This window comes from Ambystoma mexicanum, chromosome 6q (assembly GCF_040938575.1).
Source record: "Ambystoma mexicanum isolate Mex_15411 chromosome 6q, UKY_AmexF1_1, whole genome shotgun sequence".
Lineage (NCBI taxonomy): Eukaryota > Metazoa > Chordata > Amphibia > Caudata > Ambystomatidae > Ambystoma > Ambystoma mexicanum.
In genome coordinates, this window is record NC_090937.1 from 1,089,789,135 (window position 1) to 1,089,809,836 (window position 20,702).

Genomic DNA, 20,702 nt, shown 5'->3' on the forward strand with positions numbered 1-20,702 from the left:
GTATATGGCTGTTGTGTTATGTAGTCACACACGTTTAAATCCCTTCTTTCCAAGCAGAGGATAACTGCTCTTATGTACCGTGTTGTACGGTAGAAATGGAAACAACTGTGCACACCTTCATTCGAGGCTGGAGATATTACTCTCATAAACTGTGTTATACGGTAGAGTAGGATATTACTGTTTGCGTGTGGCTCCTACACCTTATTATATGGTATGGTGACTCTGTCTGGGCTGGCCTTGTTGCAGAGAAACCGAGAACTGCTGTGTAGGTGCTTGCAGGGGGCTGCAAAGACGTAACGCCTCAGAGTTTTTAGGGGATCTCACTCCGCAACAGGAAAGGAAACGCTGCAGTCTGCTTACCGTTGTCGCATTGGCTGGTGAGATCAGGTGAGTGGGCCTCATTACGACCCAGGCGGTAAGTTACCGCCTGGGCCGTGACTTTACCACCATGGCGTAAACTATGTTTACGCCATGGTGGTAGGCGGACTTACCGCTCCATTCCAACCTTGGCGGGGCGGTAAATCCCCATTTTCCCATTTTCCCTTCCCCATTCCCATTTTGCCCCATAGGGCATAATGGGAGTGGGGAAGGCGTTAATTACGCCACCGTAAATTACGGTGGCGTAATTAACTCCATGGTCCCTTAGCGCCATGGATTTTAACACCTGCTAAAAGCAGGTGTAAAGTCCGCCATGGCGCTAAGGGACCTCGTACTCAGGCGGTAAGGGTCGGCGCTGTTTACGTATGCAGTGGATGTCTCTGGCGGGCGGTCCCGGGCTCAGGGTGTAGGGATACCCATCCTCGTCGCTATTGTAGTAGGGGCTCACAGGCAGACGCAGAGACGTTATGGGGAATAACTAGTAATTTATTTTGGACATTAAATTAAGCATAACATATATATATGGAGCCCCCATGGTATCACCCTTCACTCTCGATATCCAACTGCCGATTACCGCTCGCGCTCCACCTAAAACCTCCAGCACACCTTCACGGGCTCAGCTTGTCCGGTGACGTGGCACAGGTGTCGCTGTAGGTGCCATACAACAGAGGTTTGGGCCTTGAAGACCTTGTTAAGCTCCCTTGCTGTGTTTGGGCCTTTAACTTGGTTTTCAGGGCCCATAACTCCCTGTACGGGCTTCAGGCTAGGTCTATAAAGCTTAATTATGCTTCAGTTGTGATGTTTCAGTACCAACTGCTTGAGCCAGCACAGAGCAGAATTCCAGCTGCCGCTGCAGCACTTAAAGCTGTGACAGGCTTTACACATTTCCTTCTTGTAAAATTGCTTTCTGTGACCTTTTGCAGTCATGAACTGATAAGCAACCTTTTATAGTAGTATGTTAATTGTGTGCATTGTTGTAGTATAAGACATGAGAGCAAGATTCTGTATATTATTGCTTATTTTAAAGCACAAAACTAAAACGTGTGCTACATGCTTTCATATAACTGTTTAAATTATTTTTCTGCAACTCATTATTAAAAAAGATCCTACATTGAGTATGGGCCTCATTACGACCCTGGCGGTAAGGGGTTTACGCCAGCGTTAGCTGCGCCGACCCCTTACCGCCAATTACGAGGTCCCTTACCGCCATGGAGGTTTTAACACCCGCTTTTAGCGGGTGTTAAAATCCATGGCGCTAAGGGACCATGGAGTTAATTACGCCACCGTAATTTACGGTGGCGTAATTAACGCCTTCCCCACTCCCATTATGCCCTATGGGGCAAAAATGGGAATGGGGAAGGGTAAATGGGGATTGGGGACTTACCGCCCCGCCAAGGTCGGAATGGGGCGGTAAGTCCGCCAACCACCATGGCGTAAACGTAGTTTACGCCATGGTGGTAAAGTCACGGCCCAGGCGGTAACTTACCGCCTGGGTCGTAATGAGGCCCTATGTGTATTAGCAACTGGAAGATCTCTTACAATGCATTATGCAATAGGCCAGGTATTAAACGGGATAACAGTGTATGGCCATGTATAATAAGGAATAAAATATCCTCTACTGTACATAAAAAGGATATTGGAGGTCATTACAACCTTGGTGCTAAGTACACCAACTTTACCACCATGGTGTAAACTACGTTTACACCATGGTGGATGGCGGATTTACTGCCCCATTCCAAGGTGAGTGGGGCGGTAAATCCCCATTTCCCATTTTCCCTTCCCCATTCCCATTTTTGCCCCATAGGGCATAATGGGAGTGGGGAAGGCGCTAATTAATTAGCATCATGGCGGATTAGCGCCATGGATTTTAACGGCTGCTAAAAGCAGGCGTTAAAATCAGAATCAGGCGTTAAGGGTTAACGGTGGCGTTAACCCTTAACGCCTGAGTTGTAATGAGGGCCATTGAAAGTCACCTCAGAGTTCCATGGGTTTCAAAAACAGCTTGTCATTCAGCCTTGTTCCTCTGGTCACAAAACTATTGTGTGACTTGCAATATCATAGCTCACAGTAGGGTGAACATTATCCCATGTATAATAATTACAACTAGATTAATATTTAGAGGGGAAACAGAATACGAACATGACTTGTTAAATAGTCACAATTTTCTTCAAATTCGTGGCACACATTAGACACATACATTTCTTTTTTGTAAAGAAATATGAAATCACAATGACTTCATGCAGCGAATGAAATGGCTGCATATCGACACGTGTGCCCTGTGCAAGCAAACTGCATACAAAGGAAAGGCTGCAACCAAGCTAGGTACCTCATGTCTGTAGGCTGATATAAGACAGCATCCTGCATGTGTCTGTGAACAAGTGTCAGGCGATCAGCTGCAACCATACTCTCACCAGCAATCATTTAGCAGCATACCACCCTAGCTTGGACCATCACCTCGAAATATCTTGCTGCCATAAATCATTGATGAGAACTATGGGCACTAGGGCTGGTGCCAGGGTAACAAATATTATCACCCCTCAACCTTCATTGGCCAGCCAGGTGTCACAGAAACATTTGAGCTTGTCCAAAGGTATCACAAGTTGCATAATAGTTTTCCTGCTTAGTGCCCACAGTGTAATAATATCATGTGAGGAAATCTTTCCATACTATGGGGGAAAGCCGGGGATGTGAACGTTTTAATGTCCTAGCTGGGAAGCATTATAATGATGTGCTGCTAATGTTATGTTATGTTATATGGCATCTGTATAGCATCTAATGACATTGGTTGGGCCTCAAAGCTCTGCATACTGCATGTTTAACAAGTGCCTTATTACAATTGTGAGGTGAACCCTTTGTTCCATTGCGCATGTCTTAACCCTGACAGCCTCATTGCCTAGTGTGTAGCAGTGCTCGCCTCCACAACACTCGCGTCTGCCAAGGTTCCCTTTTGGCATTAGTTAGTGTGTTTTAGGCTGCAGCTCTCCTAGGCACGGGAGCTTAAAAGGAATAGTGCGCTCAAAAATGAAATTGTCCCGAGCGTTCGGACATGTTGTTTTAAGCAAACTGTGATCGATCGTAAAAACATTTACTATGCACCTTACCTTAGTTTTCCTCACTTTTACACATGTGAAATCAATGAGTCGGGCGCGGCCATCTTGTGCTGACCTTATCCATGGATCAATTGCCCTAAGTTCAAGTGCCCCTGCGGCACTAAATCATATCACCTGCCCCTGAAGCTGACATCACTATTCCGAGTGATATTCTCCACCTATTTTCATGACATTAGTGGGCAGCGTAGCCAAACGCACCCAGTCGTCACCTACGTCTTAACGTCAGTTGATGCAGAACCCAGAACATCAACACACACATCCTCTCACAGCACAGCGCGCCCCAAATTGAAATAGAAAACACTCTTTTTAAAGGAAACATCAATACTCTGCAATTTATAATGTCCTTTTATTTAACAAAATATGCTCCGAGAACACCCTCTGATTTTGATTAACCACCAATGTTTTAATGTCCTTGGGTTAGAGCATCAAAACTTTATCATAAGACACACAGTGTTCCTTTCGGGAGAAGATGCGCATTCGACTCACCTTGAATCGCAAGGCTTCGGCATCAGCTTCTTGCTAGACCATGAACGATGACAGGTTGCTCCTTGTAGCTGGTACCGCCAAAGGGCATATTGGTCATGGGCGATAATTCCACAGTAGCGTAATGGAAATCCATCCGTTTAGGCATATCTGCCACTGCTGGCTGAAGAAACCATCTGTCGGTATCTGGAAACTATGGCATTCGCAGAACGGTTCAATGTAGCTGTGTAGAAAACCTAATTCAAATATATTTTAGTAGCTGTTCTTTATTCAAATGTATCCATTTACCCTGTAATTCTGTACCGGGTGAAACCTAATAATGAACACAAACAATGGAAACACACAGAAAACATCGGAGAAAGTTTGAGTCTATGATGTGCTTCAGAGGTTAGCGCTGTGGAGTATGTATAGCTCCCAATGGGATGCGGAAGCTGACAGAAAAATTGAACAACACATAGACAGCATTATAACGGAATATTTGCAACAAACTTGGGGTTGGTGCCCTAAGTTCCCTGGGGGAAACCAGATGTGGACTCCATGCTCACTGTGCTCAGAGAGGGACAGCTCCACCTCACTGATGAGGCCCAACAAGGCTGAAGCACATGTATGGGGTTGCTGTAGGTACTCCTATTCAGAAGGGAATTGCCATAGCATTTCATTGCTGGACTTCCCATGTGGCCAGGAGAAAGACTGATATGCAAATGAATGGATATTTGACATCTGTGAAAGATACATTGAGCAAAAGTCGATGGCTGCTGGCACTCAAAGTGTGAAAAAAACACATAACGGGTTATCATGCTGTTCTTTCTAGAGAAGGGCGCCTGCTACCTTGTTTAAAAATGTAATAGAACTGGCAACATCAAATTTCGACAAGCAAACCAAGTCCACTTGGAAAATGTTCTGCACCCAGCACATCCAATAATACAACATTGATAGCACACCCTGATATGCCATGGGACAAAGTGGTTTAGATATCACTAGCCTGCATACAGGTTGTGTTTGCGGGTCGTCGATGAATGATCATCACAATGTGCTCCAAATAACAACCCATAACAATGTAAGCAAGCAATACCGGTCCGAAAATGAAACCTTTACTCGTTCGCCTTTAAAGTCGTCTTTAAACGAAATAGTTCAACTAACATTATACTTGGTAGTTCCATTCTCTTGGCGTAACGCAGAGTGTCTGCACAGAACACTGTTTTGTATAGATTGAAAGTAAATGTTCCAATGTCCAGTTTCAAAATAGTGAATGTTATCATTTTTGCGGGTATTTGACACCTTCCATCCTTCAAGCCATAGCGAATCCTCCCTTTTGTCCAGGGTGGAATAACAATTGAAGCTTGTTTAGAGCGTGTATGCCTGGTAGCTTTTGTTTTTGTAAAGGAAAGGCACAAATCTAAAACATACCATACAAGACACGTCGATGTAAACTCCCCACAAGCAACATCACACGAAGTGACCTTCGCTCCATGGGAGCGATGAGTCTGGCCGACCAACATGGCATTTGAAATATGTTAAAAAAATAAACAAATTGTTTTCTGGCATCCACAATGCCCCGCGATCATGATTACTTTTTTACCCATCAATAGTGCTAGTGATTTAGTTATTTTTGGACAACAGTTACACTGAAGGTAAGTAAAACAGATAATACAAGCCACTGAAAGTCTGGTGAAACCTAAGATTGCATTTGTGTCTGTCTGAAACAGACCATGATATCATATAATGATATGATATCGCATTTATAACGTACCAATGCACACATGCTTCAAGGCGTGATGAGGCAATGCAGGGGGAACAGAGGGAACACAGGGACAACAATCTTTCTAGTGTTGGGAAATAGACAATCCTTGCCCCCCCTTCGTTCGTCACTCTCCAAACATAACATATGTAATAACCAAGGGGGGAGGTGTAGCCATCCCCCTCGAAATTCCGTTACATCACACCCCATCGCAAATAACACATACACTATAGTTTCAAGCCCAGCCAGTATTAGGAAACCGTTTTGAAATAGCCCGAATGGCATCTTTCTACTAGGCCTGAAAATCCATCTCTCTGTACAAATGCATCTCTCCTATCCCCAGCGCCTCGCTCAGCCAGCCCACACCATCTCCTCCCCATTGCTACATCTGCGTGCCCTCTGTTCCCGTGGAGGAATGTGCTCTGCGGATAACGTGAGACACTGACAAGTCATAAATCCAAGTGCCCATTTGTCTTCACTGAACTTCCCGTGTACTAACAACCTCCACCTCGCCAGGCATGAGCCCACCAGCTCAGACCCCGCAGTTCCTTTCATGCTGATATCCACCTGACCCTCCCGTGCCCTGATCAGTCAAGGACCCACATCACAGCCTTAATCCCATGTAGTAATGTATTCTCCCAAAAAGCAAGACACGTCTAGCTATATCCCGAGGGGCCCAAGCAGGGCAGATGGCAGATCAAATCTTTAGGCTGTGCACCTTGGTACAGAGATTGTGGTATCAAATAGATTCCAAAGGGTAGAGGTTAGAATGGCAATATATTAGCTAATTTCACCAAAGTACCCAAATTCATGCAAGATTTTATGTGTGCCATTATTTCTTCCTTATCAGTTTCTTTTGTTTAGTTTAGTTTAGTTCGATAGATGAATTGCTCCCTTGCTCTGACCTTTACACCGTGTAGATGAGCACAGCTGACCTACGTTTGCCAAGAGCGACAGAGAGACCTTGAGATTGCGCAAGTCCATTTGAGGTGGGAAGGGGAAAAGCACGGGGCGAAAGCGGGAGGGGGCAAAACACAGTGTTACACTCTATGGCATCGTACAACAGACACTTCTTGCCAAAAATTTGACAAAGAGGATACATTGGAAAAGACAATTTGGACGCTATGGCCAACTATGTCGAGCACTGCAGAACCCAAAAAAATCACACACATCAAAACACCAAAACACTATGTAAGTGTTTAAAAACGTGCACATTCGCCAAGGTGTTTATCAAAGTAATGCACTGCTAATGCAGAACAATCTGTATGTTATGGGGTAGACTTTGGTCAGTCAATTCATCATTGCAATGAAAATGTTACCCCCCATAGGCCATCAACGCCAGAGCCATTCACTGCATGTCTGGATGTGGTTTGGGAATAGCAGAGGGATTTACAGACATCAAGAAACCACAGACATGTATGTTATCATTCGAGGACCAGTAATATAAATTAAGGGAAGGCAAAAGATACAAATTAATGAATCATAAACCGGATTAAATCTGCATACTTAAATACTGCTTAATACTTTTTATAGCTTGACATTAGAGTTTAATAGCATTCCATTGTGGATGTGCAGTGCACGAACATTGGGGAACATATCCCAAAAGTTATAGTGAGCACATTAAGAACACTGCTGCAAATAATTTATAACGGGAAGTCAACCGTTCAACAAGTTCAGCATTAGGTGTACAGGGCTCGTTGGCAATGTTTTCTGGCATTGTATGTGTCCTAGGAACAAAATCAGGATAGATTCCATGAGTATACATGGCCAACACAGTCAAAGTGAGATCTTTCATAAAATCGAATTCCATTTTCCTTGTATATTGGCTTGGCCACCTTTTTTCTTCTTCGTTTTGTTAAGGCCAAGGTGTAACAAAGCATCCCAAAGTTTCTGGCAGTTCTCGATTGTTCTCTCCCTAAATTCTCATTGTGCGCTAATACAGCTAGTAATGTTCTGGTCTGCAAACCGTCTATGCCGAAATGCAACCTTTTGGGCCTGTGCTTGAGGCACATATTGTGGAACACCTCCAATCTCTGGTGTGACAGAATTCTGTGAGTCCCTTTAGGTCTCTTGAAAGAGTTTTATCGTACACAATCTTCTCAAGAGCTTTTTGTAGAGGTGAATATGGCACCAACCAATTCTTCCTGCGTTCCTCCTCCTCCGATAAAAGTCCATGTGCACATTCGTGAACATTTTGGTTTTCTGTACACGAGTGAACGTTGGAAAAGCCAGCACTGACCATCTCCTCCCTACTGCCACGTCTGCGTGCGCCCTGTTCTTGTGGAGAAATGTGCTCTGCAGATAACGTGTGACACTGACAAGTCATAAATACAAGTGCCCATTCATCTCCACTGAACTTCCTGTGCACTAACAACCTCCACCCCATCAGGCCTGAGCCACCAGCTCAGACCCCAGAGTTCCTTTGATGCTGATATCCACCTGACCCTCCCATTCCCTGATCAGTCAAGGACCCACATCACGGCCCTAATCCCATGAAGTAATATATTCTCCCAAAAAGCAAGACACGTCTAGCTATATCCTGATGACCCAAGCAGGGCAGATGGCACATCAAGCCTTTAGGTTTTGCACCTGGGTACAGAGATTGTGGCATCAAATAGATTCGAAAGGGTAGAGGTTAGAATGGCAATATATTAGCTCATTTCACCAAAGTACCCCTATTAGTGCAAAATTTTATGTGTGCCATTATTTCTGCATTATCAGGTTCTGTTGTTTAGTTTAGTTCGATAGTTGAATTACTCCCTTGACCTGACCTTCACACCGTGTAGATGAGCCCAGCAATCCACGTATGCCAATAACGATGGAGAGATCTTGAGATCACGCAAGTCCATTTGAGGTGGGAAGGGGAAAATCACGGGGAGAAGGCGGGAGGGGGCGAAACAGAGAGTTACACCGTATGGCATCCTACAAAAGGCACTTCTTGCCAGAAATTTGACAAAGAGGATACATTTGAAAAGACAATTTGGACGCTATGGCCACCTATGTCGAGCTCTGCAGAACCCAAAAAAATCACACACATGAAAAGACCAAAACACTAAGTAAGTGTTTAAAAAGGTGCACACTTGCCAAGGTGTTTATCAAAATAATACACTGCTAAAGCAAAACGATCTGTATGTTATGGGGTAGACTTTGGTCAGTCGATTTATCATTGCGATGAAAATGTTACCCACCATAGGCCATCAAGGCCAGAGCCATCCACTGCATGGGTGATGTGGTTTGTGTCTAGCAGAGGGATTTACAGAAACCAAGAAACCACAGACATGTATGTTATCGTTCGAGGAGCAGTAATATAAATTAAGGGAAGGCAAAAGATATACATTAATGAATCATAAACCAGATTAAATCTGCATAATTAAATACTGCTTAGTACTTTTTGTAGCTTCAAATTAGAGTTTAATACCATTCTGTTGTTGATATACAATGTACAAACATTGGAGAACATATCCCAAAAGTTATAGTGAGCACATTAAGAACACTGCTGCAAATAATTTATACCGGTAAATTAACCATTCAACAAGTTCAGTTTTAGGTGGACAGGGCTCGTTTGCAATGTTTTTTGGCATTGTATGTGTCCTAGGAACAAAATCAGGATCGATTCCATGAGTATGCATGGCCAACACAGTCAAAGTGAGATCTTTCACAATATTGAATTCCTTTTTCTGGTATATTGGCTTGGCCACCCATTTCTTTTCTTCGTTTTGCATAGGCCAAGGTGTAAGGAAGCATCCCAAAATTTCTGGCAGTTCTCAATTGTTCTCTCCCTAAGTTCTCGTTGTGCGCTAATACAGCTAGTAATGTTCAGGCCAGCATACTGTCTATGCCGAAATGAAACGTTGTGGGCCTGTACTTTTTTTAAAAATCTTTCTTTATTGGCAAGAAATAGCAGCAGGCAGACAACACAGCACAAAAGCAGTTGATATTGCACAATCGGATTACATAGCGCGATTGGGGGTTTTACCCAGGGAAACGAGTTCGTAGCATATCAGTTATTTCACAGACAAGATCATAATGCAGTTTTTACATTACGTATTGAGAGGAAAGCAGTTCTATATCATCCTTGCTGTTGAGGTAGCTGCAAAAGTCCATCCACACATTCTTCAGCCGAGAGTTAGTGGGGAGAGAATTGATGTAGTCTTCCTCACATCTTTGAGTCCTGGTGAGGGCCTTTAACCACATCTCAAAGGAGGGGGGGCACGGTGCTTTCAGCGCTGTAGTATACATTTTTTAGCCACCATGGCTCCAACATTCAGGAAATTAGAGACTTTTTTTGTCCCAGCCCCCTCCCACATCCCGAATAATATCGCAAGAGGGTCAGGGTCATTATGAATCCCAACTATTTCTAAGAGAGCTTGAGTCACTGCTTCCCAGAACGGGGCCAGCGCTCTGCAGGACCAAAACATGTGGGTATGGTCGGCCTCAGTGTCACCACATCTCGGGCATGCGTGGGACCGGGCCCGTGCGAATCTACCCACCCTGTAAGGTGTGTAATAGAGACGGTTGAGGAGCTTGTATTGCATGCATCTGAATCTGGAGTTCAGGGAGACCATGTGTTTGTGTGAACACATTTTCCCCCATATGGCGTCCGTGATGTCCAAACCCAGTTTGGTGCCCCATGTGCCTCGTGGCTTCTGAGGTGCAAGTGTCAACTTTGCGACCAACATTTTGTACAGGGAGGATGTTATACCCCTGCTATCGGCAGAGTTGGATATGTAGCAGATTTCAGGTGATTCGGGAGGTTTATCTGGGTACGAGGGCCACATGGCCCGAACTGCCGCTCTAAGTCTAAAATATTGTAATAGTTCCAGCGCTGAACCGGAGTGGCCAGGGCGCCATGTCTGCGGGGTGATGAATTTCCCACCAGGGTATAAATCGGATAGTGCCAGGTATCCCAGGTTGACCCAGTGTCGCATGAGGAGCTTGTTGTGTGTGGGGGCAAGGCCCAGAAAATACCAGATGGGTAGCCACTTATAGTATGGATGGTGTTCAGGGTGGGATTGCAGTAGTCGCTGCCATGCCATGATCGTAGTGGCAACGGGATCCACTGGGGCATCAGTGTGGTATGTACGATAGAGAATTAGAGACATGATATTTACTTCCTCACTTGCAAGTTTCTCAAGTATCACGTGTGGGGGGCATCAGAGTGTTTATACCAGTGTGTGGCATGCTTGGCTTGTGCGGAAGTCCAGTAGCGGATGAGATCAGGAGCGCTAAAGCCCCCTCTCTTCTAGGGAAGGGTCATGTGTAGCCACTTCTTTCGGACCGCTCTAGAATGCCATAGGAAGTGGGCACATGTGGAATGCAACTGCGTGAAGTAGTGTTTCCCCGGCCAAATTGGGACATTTGCAAAGATATAGAGAAGCTTGGGACTACTATCATTTTAATTAGGGCCAGCCTGCCAGATAAGGAGAGCGGGAGATTGCGCCATCTTGCCATTTTGGTCTCCACTCTTTGCGCAGTGGAAGTATAATTGTCAGCGAGTCGCGAGGGTCGAGAAAGGGACACCTGAACCCTGAGGTACCTGATGCCCTCTGGGAACTAGCATAGAGGGAATTCACATGACGGTTGGTGTGTTGCAATGGTGAGGGGGAATATCTCAGATTTAGAGTAATTTATAGTAAATTCCGAGAATGTGCCAATCTTTGTTATGTCGCGGATGATTGGGTCTAAATGTGCAGAGGGGTGCCTGATGTAGAGGAGTATGTCATCCACATATAGCGATATTATTCAAATACCCTTGCGGGTGTGTTTATCTCAGATGCTATCAGCCATGGGCTCAATAGCTAGCACGAACAGGATCAGAGAGAACGGGCATCCCTGACGTGTGCCCCTATGAAGTGAGAAGGGCGCTGACGTTAAGGAGTTGACCATGACTTTAGCCGTAGGATTTGTATATAGCAGTTTAATGTAGGATATCATGCATGGGCCGATTCCCATTTTCCGCGAAACAGCCCACATATATTCTCAGGACACCATGTAAAATGCCTTTTGAGCGTCCAAAGTAACCGCAACCGCATTGGCTGCAGGGTCGATACTGGACATGCCATTGAAGAGCCGACGAATATTAAGGGCTGTGGAGCGCCCGGGGACAAAACCGCTTTGGTCAGGGTGGACTAAGTGTGACATTATGGGGAGGAATCTGTTCGCTATTACCTTGGCAAATATTTTGGTATCTGTATTTATTAGCGATATGGGCCTATAGGATCCACAGTCGTTCATGGGTTTACCCTGCTTGGGGAGCACCGTAATAAGGGCTTCTCGCAGGGATTGGGGGAGAGAAGCCAGACAAAGTGATTCAGACCAGACTTCGTGTAGCCTCGGAGCTAGCAGATGCACGTGCTCCTGATAGAATTTTCAGGTGAGCACATCCGGCCCAGGGACTTACTCTTCGGGAGGGTGGATATGGCCTCAGTTATTTCCTCGAGGGCGATAGGGGCATCTAGTTGCACTCTGGTGGCTTGGGAAATATAGGTCATGGGAATCTGGTCTAGTAGACTAGTAGAAGTTCAAGGTCGCAAGCACTATGTTCTCGCTGTGAGGCTTAGAGGGCCGCATAGAATTCTGCGAAGGTCTCGAGGATGTGTTGGTCCGACCAGTGTCGGACACCCTGTGAATCCATGATATTATCAATGCAGGATCTGCCCCCCTCCCCTCGGGCCAGCCTGGCCAGGGTCCGCCCCGGTCTGTCCCCCTCACCGTACTTCCGCACAGCCCGGGGTCGAGCGTAGTATTGGACCTCTCTAAGGGCTTGGGACTCGAAGGCCTCTAGCTCTGATCTTATCTGCGCTAGATTGGCTGGGGTGGGTGCGGAGACATAGATCTGCTCAAGTTCTTTGAGTTTGGTTTGGGAGCGTTGCAGGCTATTGTTTATATCTTTGACTACGCCGGATTCCCTGGAGATACACATACCTCTGATAAACACTTTGAATGTCTCTCAACGGGTCCCATCAGTTGTGTCGTGACGTTTGTTGCAGTCAAAAAGGTGTTAATGACGGAAAGGATCTCAGCCTTGAAGACTATATCCCGCAGTGCCTCCGATTTGAAGCGCCAGGCAGAGTGGATCGGCCGGTCACGGCCCAATCTAATGTGCAACGTCACCGGGGAGTGGTCTGAGAGTGTACGCGCCAACATCTGTACATCTATAATCCCTCCCATAAGCTCAGTCAATGCTAGGAATAAGTCTATCCTAGAAGAGCTATCATGCACAGGTGAGTAGAAAGTATAGTCTCTCTTGTTCGAGTAGAGAGCTCTCCACACGTCGCACAGACCCAGCTTGTGGCCGCTTGGGACGCGGCATGGCAAGACACACCGGATCTGTCTAGGACGTTGTCTAGGATCATGTTCATGTCCCCCCCAACATAAAATTGGGATGCCAATGTATTTCATGAGCAGGGCAGATACTTCGTCAAAGAATTCGGGTGCATCAATGTTCGGGGCATATGTGTTCACCAGTAGACACTCAGTGTTGGCTAAGAGACAACGCAGGATCACATATCTGCCTCCCGAGTCTATATAACTAGTGCACAGTGAGAATTCGAGCGACTTATGGCCAAGGGTTAGCACTCCTCTAGATTGGGTGGAAGATTTTGTGTAGAACCTGTTGGAGCCCCGGGAAGGCGCCATGCCTGCTGCGAGGTGTCCCAGAGTATGTGTTTCTTGAAGGAGGAGTATTTTGATACCGTGTCTTTGGGCATATGCGGTTATCCTACAGGCTTTAGTAAAGTTGCTTAAACCCCAGACGTTCCATGTCATCAATTTAACAGACATGGTTTACCGTTATGGAACATCCTAAACATGGAATCTGTCTCCCTTCGGCGCCACCCGTGCCACCATCACGCTCCTGTACCACATCGCAGCCAAAGCTGCCGCACTCCTGCCATTTACATTGTTACGACCCCCAACTTTACCACCCCCCACCCTTACTGCCCTCCTCCAACCAGCAGTGTGATAAAACCCACCCAAACCAAGGGCAACAGCGTGCTTGATCCAACTAGGCCGCATAAGCCTTCCTGCCCAACAGGGGCAAAACAAATAGATTGCCACATTAGGCATTGCAGCTGCAATGGGGGTCGCTGTTGCCGTGTACCCAGCCTAGTTTCTAACTTGGTGCAAACAGCATCGCAATACATATAGCGGTCATTTATAACTAGATTGCAGTAGTATCATTATCATGCATTGCAACAGATGTAGCGAAAAATAATAATGATTGTGACATGAGTGGTAGTGAGGGGCCTGCAGCGGGGCGAGAGCCCAGGTATGCTATCCAACAGCACAGTAGTGGTAACTAGGGCTGTACCGAACTTCGGCTTCGAGTCCCTATTCTGCCGAAGTTCGGCTGAAATACAGCTATCCGGCTTCGGCAGAATAGTTTCTGTTTAGGGACTCGAAGCCGAAGTCCACTTTCTATGATTAGCTGCCCTCTCCCTGTTTGGGAGATGACAGCCAATCATAGAAAGTTTGACAGTGTTCAGGCTGCAGAAGCCAAACAAGCTGTTTGCCTATTGGCTTCTGCAGTCTGACCACAGAGGAACCAGCCTAACGTGTTGAAATAGGAAGCGAGGGAAGGGAACAGTTCTTCCCTTCCCTCGCTTCCTATGCCAACAGACGGGCTCCAGCAGATGCCAGCACCCGGACCCAGAGAAATCACCAGGTAAGTGACCCCCCCCGCCATACCCCCTCATCACGGTGAGGCTGCGGGGGTGCCCTGCACCCCCACGGTCTCACCGCAGTAATTGCATGTATGCATTTATTTTGCATTGGGGGGCCGCTCCTACAGGAGCGGCCCCCCCAGACTCATGAGGCCGCCGGGGCACTTTGCCGACCCCGGCGGCCTCGATTTCGAATGTGCCCCCCATCCCCCTCACCACGGTGAGGTCGCGGGGATGCCCTGCACCCCCGCGGTCTCACCGCAGTAATTGCATGTATGCTGGTCGGGCCACCGGTGCAAAGCCGGTGGCCCGACGTTTATTTTGCATTGGGGGGCCACTCCTACAGGAGCGGCCCCTCCAGACTCATGAGGCCGCCGGGGCACTTTGCCGACCCCGGCGGCCTCGCTGTGAAATGTGCCCCCCCTCGCCCCTTGAGCACGGTGAGGCCGCGGGGCCACAGGGAACCCCCGCGGCCTCACCGCAATAATGTTGTGTTTGTCGGGCCACCGGGCCAAAGCCGGTGGCCCGACATTTGTTTTGCATTGGGGGGCCGCTCCTACAGGAGCGGCCCCCCCAGACTCATGAGGCCGCCGGGGCACTTTGCCGACCCCGGCGGCCTCGATTTCGAATGTGCCCCCCATCCCCCTCACCACGGTGAGGCCGCGGGGGTGCCCTGCACCCCCGCGGTCTCACCGCAGTAATTGCATGTATGCTGGTCGGGCCACCGGTGAAAAGCCGGTGGCCCGACGTTTATTTTGCATTGGGGGGCCGCTCCTACAGGAGCGGCCCCTCCAGACTCATGAGGCCGCCGGGGCACTTTGCCGACCCCGGCGCCCTCGCTGTGAAATGTGCCCCCCCTCGCCCCTTGAGCACGGTGAGGCCGCGGGGCCACAGGGAACCCCCGCGGCCTCACCGCAATAATGTTGTGTTTGTCGGGCCACCGGGCCAAAGCCGGTGGCCTGACATTTGTTATGCATTGGGGGGCCGCTCCTACAGGAGCGGCCCCCCCAGACTCATGAGGCCGCCGGGGCACTTTGCCGACCCCGGCAGCCTCGCTGTGAAATGTGCCCCCCCTCGCCCCTTGAGCACGGTGAGGCCGCGGGGCCACAGGGAACCCCCGTGGCCTCACCGCAATAATGTTGTGTTTGTCGGGCCACCGGGCCAAAGCCGGTGGCCCGACATTTGTTTTGCATTAGGGGGCCGCTCCTACAGGAGCGGCCGCCCCAGACTCATGAGGCCGCCAGGGCACTTTGCCGACCCCGGCGGCCTCGCTGTGAAATGTGCCCCCCCTCACCCCTTGAGCACGGTGAGGCCACGGGGCCACAGGGAACCCCCGCGGCCTCACCGCAATAATGTTGTGTTTGTCGGGCCACCGGGCCAAAGCCGGTGACCCGAGATTGTATTGCATAGGGGGGCCGCGGCCCCCTCCAGAGTTATGAGGCCGCCGGGGCACTTTGCCGACCCCGGCGGCCTCCATTTCTAATGTGTCCCCCATGCTCCCCCCACCCCCACAGTTGTCCAGCAATGTACTCCCATTGACCCCCAACCCTCAATTGTCACATGATCTCCCATGTTCCCGCCCACCCCCACTGTTGTCCCGCAATGTTCTCCCATGTTCCCCCACCCCCACATTTGTCCCGCAATGCACTCCCATTTACCCCCACCCCTCAATTGTCCCATGATGATCTCCCATGTTCCCGCCCACCCCCACTGTTGTCCTGCAATGTTCTGCCATTTACCCCCACCCCCACTGTTGTCCCGCAATGTTCTCCCATGTTCCCCCACCCCCACATTTGTCCCGCAATGCACTCCCATTTACCCCCACCCCTCAATTGTCCCATGATGATCTCCCATGTTCCCACCCACCCCCACTGTTGTCCTGCAATGTTCTGCCATTTACCCCCACCCCCACTGTTGTCCCGCAATGTTCTCCCATGTTCCCCCACCCCCACATTTATCCCGCAATGCACTCCCATTTACCCCCACCCCTCAATTGTCCCATGATGATCTCCCATGTTCCCGCCCACCCCCACTGTTGTCCCGCAATGTTCTCCCATGTTCCCCCACCCCCTCCATTGTGCCACGATGTCCCTGCTGGAGCAGCCCCCAGGGTTGCTTTTAGCCTTGCCCTCCATAGAGTTCTGTGTCTGAAATATTTTGAGTGGATCTCAGTCCCACTGGCTGTGATGGGACTTCTGCGTCCCAAAGAGTCTCATAGTTTGTTCCTTTTAGGCCATAGTTTCTTGATCTTATGATCCAGTTGTCCTGGGCCATGTATTTGTTCTTGTAGACTTGTTACAAAATGTGAAGAGTAGAATAATTGTGCATTTTCTTAATCCCGCAACACTTGTCTAGTAGTAACATCATCCTTTTCTTTACTTTAGTTATACCACAGCCCAGAAAAGACACAGCACGTACCAAGGAAGCTCACCCCTGAGACGGACTTACACCACCTTGATGCAGATGCCTGCTTAGTGCCCACAATCCTGGTGAGTACTATGGGGGTTTTACTATTCAGGGGAAGCTTGCGGTGGGAGGTTAACACTCATATGCCTGATTAAATGAAAGACTGCTATATTATGCTTGCTGCCGTCAATGGATATACATAATGACATCAACTCCTGGCAATTTCAAGTGAGGTTTTTGTCGTTCATATTTTGGTTTTTTACATAGTTATTTTTGATAAAAGGTTTTTTCAAAAACTTTTTTAAAGGGAACCCTGATGCCACTTCAGAGCCCAGAGCCATCATGCAGTACTGCCCTGCCAAAAAATTAAGTTTGACTTTTGCTTTACATTTCTTTGTCACCAGTACGAGCTTCTGATTTACCTAAAGGCCCACAAGCAACAGCTAGGAGACGTGCCCAGCAGAAACCCTATCCCTCAGAGCTGCAGAACCCCCTTTGTTGTCGGCATGAGTAGCACCAAGGAGAAAACCAGCCCTGTGTGGGATTACTTTACCATAAAAATGGACGATAACTCCAAGGCAGTGTGTTCTGTGTGCCTTGCAGTTTTGTCTCGTGGATCTGCAAACTCGAGACAGTGCAGCACATCAGCACTGACCAACCATCTGCGGTCCAAACATCACAATGAATATGTCCAATATGAAAGGAAAAAAGAGGCAGTTGTTGGGAGAATCAATAGCAATGTGTCTCCCGCAAAGTGCAAGAGGGCATTGTCACAGCTGTCTATCAAAGATTGTCTGGACAAAAAACAAGCATGGCCTCTGGACAGCCCTTCCGCACATGCAGTGCATCGCAGTATTGGCGAAATGATAGCGCTAGACTTGCAACCATTTTCTGTTGTTGAGGATGTCGGTTTTGTGCGTTTACTCCATAAATTGGAGCCTAGGCACAAGGTTCCATCACGTAAATATTTTTCAACGCGCCTCATCCCCGACCTGTCTGAGAAAGTGAGCCAGTTTATTGCTTCAGAGGTTCAGAGGGCTGAGAAAATTGCATTTACTGTGGACATTTGGACATCTGATAACACTGTGAAATCTTTTATGAGCTTAACAGGGCATTGGCTGGCCAGCAACATGAAAAGGCATGGAGTTTTATTGCAGTGCGAGGCTTTTGGTGGAAGCCATACTGGTGCCAAAATAGGATTAGCATTTCAAGAAATGCTAGAAAGGTGGCAAATTAGCCATTCCAAAGTGCACGTCATTCTTCGGGATAATGCCGCTAACATGTGCAAGGCCTTCAGAGAAGCAGACCTAGCTAGTGTGGGGTGTTTTGCTCACACCCTACAGCTTAGCATCCATGATGGCCTTTTTGTGCAAAGATCTGTGTCAGACAAGATGGCACATGCAAGGAAACTTGTAGGCCACTTCAAACATTCTAGTTCGGCCACGTCCCGCCTGCACGCACTGCAAAAAGATCTAGGGCTGCCTGAATTGCAATTGATTCAAGATGTATCTACACGGTGGAACTCGTCCTTTTTGATGCTGGGGCGACTGGTGGGGCAGAGGCGGCCAGTAAGTTTGTACTGTGCGGAGGACGATAAAGTGTCAAATCTTTCTGCCTGCCAGTGGCTTTTGGCAGAAAATGTTTTATCTTTGTTGGCACCCTTTGCAGAGCTCACAAAGGAGATTTGCTCTCATGGATCAAGCATCTCCTTGGTTGTTCCTGCTGTGAAAGCTTTAAGGGCCTACCTGAGCTCTGGCGAGGTTAGGGACACTGGTGTGAAGCTAGTGAAAGCAGAGTTATTGAAGGCTGTAGAGGCAAGATTCAAAGACATTGAGGCTATATCTATCTACTGTGTGGCAACAGGCATCGATCCGCGGTTCAAATGAACATTTTTCAGCAATGATGTTGTGGCCAACAATGTGAAATGTTCTATGCACTCTACTGCCTTAGCCCTCTGCGAGCAGTCCTCCCCTCCTGAGGGGCAACCTGCAGACCCTGACCCACAAGAGGATGAGCCACCACCCAAGAAGAGCGTTCCACCATGTGGCATATGGGCATTCTGGGACAGTGTTGTTGAGCAGTCCACGGCTGGTGTGAGTCAGTCCATAAGTTCCCTGGACACTGAGCTCACTGTCTTTTTGAGAGAGCCGCTGCTCCCTAAAACTGCAAACCCGCTGGAGTGGTGGGACATGAACAGTGTTCGGTTTCCAGGGTTGGCAAAAGTTGCGCGTGTGTACTTGGCACCTCCTCCTACCAGTGTGGACAGCGAGAGAGTGTTCAGTTCAGCTGGAGATATTTATTCCGAACACAGAAGCAGCCTCTTAGCTGAAAATGTTGAAAGGCTTGTTTTCCTAAAATACAACCTTCCCCTTACAGGTTACTCTTACTAAGAGTGAGGGCTTTTCCCGTAACTTTTGTATTTTTTCTTTGTCTTTTCTCATAAGCTTACAGAGATGTGTCCAATTAATAAATATGTACCCATGCAATAGAATGCCTCCTTAGTTTATTCATTGAAATGCTGATTTTTTATGCCCTAGAATATGTTTCCCTAAAACTATTCGGTATCCGGCCGAATACTAAATATGCTATTCGGTACAGCCCTAGTGGTAACAGGGATCTGGGGGGTGTGATGCTGATGCTGGAAATGCATCGGAGGGACAGGGCCTCCGTATCCTTGTCCTTTACTGCTTTTTATCGTGTGTTCTGTTGTGTTTTCCGCACAGGAGTTCATGTGGGACTCCTGGCGGTGCAGCTCTCTTTCTTTTGGTTTGGTGAACGGACCCGTGGGATACCGTTATGGCACCCATGGGTGGGGGTACAGCCCTGTGCCCCTAGTGTATGTTCTTAGGCACCTGTGGGTGGCCGGCAGAGCAAGGTATGGGGTGGTGGCAGCTCCATGCTGAATTTGACAGGCTTGCGGAGTGTCCTCCATTTTAGGATACCCCGGCCCTGCCATTGGGATCAGTTGATTCCTGATGGAAAACAAGATGGCCCTGGTGGCCTGTTGCTTTCTATTACCCATTACCTTGTTTTCCCAAAGTCCTGGGAAGCCCTGACTCTGTCCCTTCCCCATGACTGGCTGTTGGGTGGAAATGCCATATATGGTGTTGTTGTGAAGGCCCGGCCAGACTAGCTGGAGCCTTCCCGGTGATGTATGTTGTGGGTACCTCCTGTGGGTGGGACCTGGGTGAAGAGAGTGTGTGACGAATATGCATTCTGTGTTGTGGGTGTCTAGTATCTGGTGGTTGACACAATGACTGAGACAACCCTGCCCGAAACCGGTAAGAATGCAGCTTGGAGTGTTGAATGTCTCGGTACTTGTCCCAATACACATAACTTGTTGTGAGTGTCTGGAGAGAAGTGAATGGCCTGAATACCTCATGTGCCTGATTGGCTGCCTGCCTGCATGAATGCCTGTTGTCGTGATTGGATGCTTGAGTGTGACCCAGCGGAATGAATGGGAGATCAACAGTATATCTAGGGACCTCTCACTGCTAGGAATCATGTTCAGAAGCTGAAGTCCACTACGACGACTAACTGGAATAACTGATGCTTGACCTTGAAGCCCTGCTGGACGAGAAGAATTGCTGTTGCTCTCCTTTGCAATCGGAAAGCTGCTGTTCTTCCAAGGACAGACCCAGAGAGGACCTGGTAAGGCGCCCTCTTCCCGAGCTACGAGGGACCATCGTGCACAGCTGATCTTTGCCAACTCTCTCTGGTAGACAGACCTTCGACAGGCTGCCGACCCGATACGGGGACTGCTGCGGAACTCCAAGGAGAAGCACTCGGACTGTTGTCCGCCACTGTCGATGACCGCCGTCGCCGACCGGAACTTCAATTGATCATCGGACACTCTCACCTGCATCGTCACCCGCTTGTCTCCTGCTGGAGAAGGGCTGACCGTCGACGCGCCGAGGAGCATCC